A 6000-nucleotide genomic window follows, 5' to 3' on the forward strand; every position below is an offset into this window, starting at 1 on the left:
TATACTACGAGACCGGATGGTCGCTCACCTCCTCTATACTACCGTACATCGGTAGCCTGATAGCATGCTGCGTGTGGCAATTCAACAAAGTCTATTGATCACTATCGATTAGTAAGGACTAGGGTGATCAGACCAATATTGTGTTATTGTTGTGAGACATGGACCATGCAAAGTAAGACGGAGGAAAGATTGAACTGCTTCGAGAGAAGGATTTTAAGACGGATTTTTGGCCCAGTCCAAGATGAGAAAGGATGGAGAATAAGATATAATTCTAAGTTATATCAGTTATATAAAGATATGGAAGTATCCAGATTTATTAAATTTAGAAGATTACAGTGGGCAGGACATGTAGTGAGAATGGATGAGAACGGATAGCAAGAAGGTCCTTCACCCAACACATGCATGGGAAAAGAATAGTTGGAAAGCCCAGGAAAAGATGAGAGGATGAAATCAGAAAGGACGCCATGAATATTCTAGGGATAAAGGTATGGAAAACGAAGGCCAGAGATAGAGAATATTGGAAGAGACGTATTGAGGAGGCCAAGGCTCAAATTGGGCTCCAGCGCCATAGCAGCAGCAGCAGGGTGACCAGACGTAATTTTTGTCCGGACATGTCCTCCTTTTTAGGCCTTTGTCCTGAGTCCGAGCGGATTTTTAAAAATCAAGAAATGTCTTCATTTTCGTAACTTGTATGACTGATATTTTGAAGTCTTTTTTAAGTAATTTGCCTGCAGATGGCAGCAGCATCACGGAATTTATGCTCTTTCTGTCCTCTTTAATATAATTATACAGGGACATCATTTTATTTTTACTTCAGTTTTTATTGTACCTGAGTTTTTGAATGTACTTCACTCCCACCCCTTCTACTAATGAAGTTCCAACTGTCGTCCACACAGAACCAAGGGCTCATATAGTAAACAGCACTTAGTGAGTATAGTATGTTCCAGAAATATGTTCGCGTTTTCCAGTGACGAAAGAGCTTTCAATATTGAATCATATTTTCCCACAGGTACTGTCCGTTTGCCTACGTCGCATCCCGATTTCCCCCACCTGCTTCTACTCTCCCCCCTGTAAAAGCTGGGCTATCTTAGCTCTTTTCTGAAAACATTAATTTCTGTTAGGAATTGGACGTCTACGTAATATTATACAACTTTTTAAAATAACTTAAATAAAAGGGCCTCGTTAAATAATTGTCACGTAATTTTCCCCCTTTCTACGATCCTGCGACGTAACCACTTGGACGGAGAGTAGATAGCATGTCTGAGTAATTTTATCTGTGCGGGTCGGGCAGAAGTGAAGATTGAATTTACTGTACGTAAGGTACTCTTTTATAGAGTAGGTACAGAATTATTTCAACATGAGTTACTAGTACGAAGGAAGAAACTGGCAATTGGAATTAGATGCAATAGTCTATAGCGCGATAATATGCACAAAAGAACTGAAGCCTGTATCGAAATGAACGGCCACCATTTTCAAAAATGTGTTTAAATATCCATATTATGATTATTTTTCAATTTAACTTCTTCCTCTATATTGTACGCTAATGTGCTGTAGACAATATAATATACACTGCATAATGAATACGTTCGCATGGATAACTCAGTTCGTGAGTAAAAACGCTTATTGTTAATACATTATTGTATTTTTATTAAACAAAAACCTAATGAAAATGACCAAACTCAAAATTGCGATATTTCCTAGTTTACGTAAATGGATGAACTACTTTTCTTCCCTCCTATACCTACTAAAGTGATTTGTTTGTGTTTTACGCCAGCATCATCGAACTCCAGTCTTGGAAGGGGTAGCAAACAGTGTTTCCCGTTCTCTAAAGGTATAATATTAAAAATCTTAGTAAAAATTAAATGATGTCCCTGTAGTTCCCTTGACTTTCATATGTAGCTAACTGTAAAGTCATTATTATTAAGTTTTATCATAATTATTTTGTAATAAAATAGATATGAACATACTTTTAAGTATGATGTAAGCCTAAATCTGTACTGTAAATATTTTGTAATAAAATAGATATTGACGTAATTTAATGTATAATGTAGGCCTAAGCCTAAATCTAAGTAGCCACCGGCGTAGCTCAGTCGGCGAAAGTGCTTGCCTGCGTGGGGCGCTGGGTCGATCCTCGCTTGGGTTGATTATCTGGTTGGGTTTTTCCGAGGTTTTATCCAACCGTAAAGAAAATGTCAAGTAATTTATGGCGAATGCTAGGCCTCATCTCGCCAAATATCATCTCGCAATCACTAATCTCATCGACGCTAAATAACCTAGTAGTTGATAGAACATAGTTAAATAACCAATTAAAAACATTAATAAATCTAAGTTATTAATAAATGTAGGTTAAGTACATAATACTTTCTGTCCTCTTTTTGCTAACAATGTCCTCTTTTTGAAGCTTTGTGTCCTCTATTTTATCGATGTGAATCTGGTCACCCTAGCCATAGTGGACACACATGAAGAGTCCACTGCAAGAATGATGGATGTCACTTTCTTGTCGAAAATGAACCAAGACTGTCAGTGCATAGCTTAAGACATATAGAATGTACATACAGAGTTATATGGCATTAACACTGATAGTCATTGTCCAATAATGATCGGAAAATCACAGTTAAGCTTTGAGCGCTAAGCATTTCAAACTTTCAATTGCTTCTCCTGCAAAATGTATTCCAAATGACATCCATCATTCTTGCAGTGGACTCTTCATATGCAAAAAACAAAATGCAAATGCAAAACAAACGGCATGTAGCAGCGGACACTGGTGTCCTCTATGGCAGGGAGAAAAATGTTCTGAAAAGTGAAACATTATTTGTTAGAGTTAAAAACAAAATTTCCATGTTTTGATGACTTTTTCGTTATTTTCACCGATCTAAAGTCTTAAGTAAAGTTGAACTTGGTTATTTTCGACAAATGATCCTAGCAATTACATAAATGGTTAAGCAAGCAAGTAAGTAAATAATAACTGATAAGGATACTTATATTGAGAGCAGTGGCGTAGCATGAAATTTTGAGCAGGGGAAGCTAACTCCAATTGTTTTTCATGTATGAGGAAAAATACTGCAAAAATACAGTCTTAAAATAAATAGTTGTCAATGTCAAGCCAGCAGTGTGAAGATTAGTTGGAACCTCGTAAGTAACACCAATAAGGCATCACTTCAAATGGTAGTAAAATAAGATTTGATTTATACATATATCTATCAAATATATATATATATATATATATATATATAATAGGGTATAACTTAACATTAGCTCACGCCCTGTCACATTTAGAAAAATCACAATATTAACGGTCAATAGATACAGTGTTAGTATCATTACGTCAATCAACGTTAAAGTCTTTATCAGAAGATTATTTTTAACTACATAAATTAGTGTCAGGAACTGTTATTTCACTCATTATTTATTATATGAGCCACAATGCAAACTAACACTTCAACTGAGCACGACACACGAAAGGGATATCTCGGCAGCTAAATTAATTCTAATGCCAAAGCTAGCTTCTTGCGAGTCTTGCTGCCAGAGTAGTTTAGTTAGAAAGGGATGGAAAATCTGCGAAGTTGGTTACACAGAAGAATGCGTGGAAGAAACGAGTCTGTTTGTAGCGCAGTGGAGGGGATTGGAGGCTGAGGTGTGCAGGTTTCATGTTTACTGCTGTATTACAAATCATCCTGAGCTGCCGCATCACAATATTTAACGCCTAAATAGGAATTGCATTAAAATCGATAAATGATTTTGTTCATAAACTGGAGGTTTATTACGGAGTTATTAACTGGAAAAGCTGAGCTTTTTAGCTTACATTAACGCTACGCCGCTGATTGAGAGACTGCTTGTTGCGGAAGAATGCGTGAAAGAAACGAGTCTGTTTGTAGCGCAGTGGAGGTGATTGGAAGCTGAGGTGTGCAGGCAGGACCTCCTATATTACCAGACCTGACACTGTAAGCGGAAGTAAACAAACGTGGTGGACAACTGAGTGGTTAAAGCAACTGTGAAAGTATAAGTACTTCATGTGATGTTTATTGTGTTTCTTGTATCATTTGCCTCTAGTATAATTGTTGAAGGGTTTATAAGTTAGTATATAGGCTAATAATAGAATTGTGACATTATAATTAATATAAATTGTTTTCGTTGAGAACAAAGCTTGGAAGTGTTGTTATGTCGTTACCAGACTTAACCTTAAAATGCCTTGCACGTGTAGTGTCCCAGGTTGCAAATCGAATTACGATAAAGAAAGTGCGTTTGTATATGTATTTTTGTTTCCAAAAGATAAAGATTTAAGGGATAGTGGACAAGAAGCATTCATTGTAAACATTTTATCCCAACAAACAACTCAGTGGTTTGCATAAAACATTTTGATTCTGATTTCGTTATCAGAGAAGATAAATTTCCATGTGCGGACGGTTCGTTTATAACTGTGTCTTGAATAAGTTTGATGGTGCATTAGAACATCTACATACAGTTGAAATTGACAGAAGTACACAGGAAATTCTAATCTGCATTGGTGGCTATGTTTCTCATAGTGTACTTAACTCGTTAGGATCGAATACAGAAAAGTATGTATCATGTGTGTCAACTTTGTCTACAGCCAAGGACTTGATAATTGGAAACAATACAACATTTTCTTATTTTAATGGCTTAAACCGTGGTCTGAAATGCCCTTCCGACTTTGTTGTTAGTTTGTGTACACTTGTGTATAAACTATTTAACATTTTACGAAACGAAAAATTTTAAAATGACTTCTTACACTTGAACTGTCAGAGGAAGCTTGTCATCAATTTAGCAATGGCTTTCTTTGAATTAAATGCCACAGATTTTGATGTAATGTGTAAATGTGAAATGACTTTAAGTGAAGTGCAGCAAGTATTGGCCAACACATTTATTAATAATTACTGCAAGGTTCAAAATGAAAAGCATACATTGAAAGACAAAAATAAAACCCATCGAAAGTGTTCCAAGTTAAAAAAATAGGCTGCTGTGCTCTCCAAGCTGTGAATTCCTCATCCTTTTTAGTTGTACAGCCTATCTAATCCTTTGTGTATGTATAAGTGGATGTTACAATGATAAGCTATAGTGAATAGTGTAATTTCATTCTGAATCAACATCAGCGGATATAGTGAGAAACTACAGTGAATAGTGTCATTTCATTCTGAATCAACATCAGTGGATATAGTGAGAAACTACAGTGAATAGTGTCATTTCATTCTGAATCAACATCATTGGATATAGTGAGAAACTACAGTGAATAGTGCCATTTCATTCTGAATCAACATCAATGGATATAGTGAGAAACTACAGTGAATAATGTCATTTCATTCTGAATCAGCATCAGTGGATACAATGAGAAATTACAGTGAATAGTGTCATTTCATTCTGAATCAACATCATTGAATATAGTGAGAAATTACAGTGAATAGTGTCATTTCATTCTGAATCAGCATCAGTGGATACAGTCAGAAATTACAGTGAATAGTGAGTAACTACAGTGAATAGTGTCATTTCCAGAAATTACAGTGAATAGTGAGAAACTACAGTGAATAGTGTCATTTCATTCTGAATCAGCCTCAGTGAATACAGTGAGAAACTACAGTGAATAGTGTCATTTCATTCTGAATCAGCATCATTGAATATAGTGAGAAATTACAGTGAATAGTGCCATTTCATTCTGAATCAGTATAAGTGGATAAAGTGGGAAACTACAGTGAATACTGCCATTTCATTCTGAATCAGCATCAGTGGGCACAGTGTTAAACTGTACGTAGTAAATAGCTAGCTTTATTTTCAACCAATCTCAGTGAATACAGTGACAAAGTTTAGTGAATAGGAAGACAGGACTCCATATTATATAATTTCCAGTTGCTGATGAAATCGATTTGTATAATCCAGGTAAGATTTCCTAAATCCTGAAGTAGCAGCTATTCAGTATTATATTACTGCCTTCTATTTCCTCACAAATCTGAATTTTACAAGAGTTAATTGGTCAATTGCCAATATTCATAT

The sequence above is a fragment of the Periplaneta americana genome, chromosome 13 (genome assembly GCF_040183065.1).
Source record: "Periplaneta americana isolate PAMFEO1 chromosome 13, P.americana_PAMFEO1_priV1, whole genome shotgun sequence".
Taxonomy (NCBI): Eukaryota; Metazoa; Arthropoda; class Insecta; order Blattodea; family Blattidae; genus Periplaneta; species Periplaneta americana.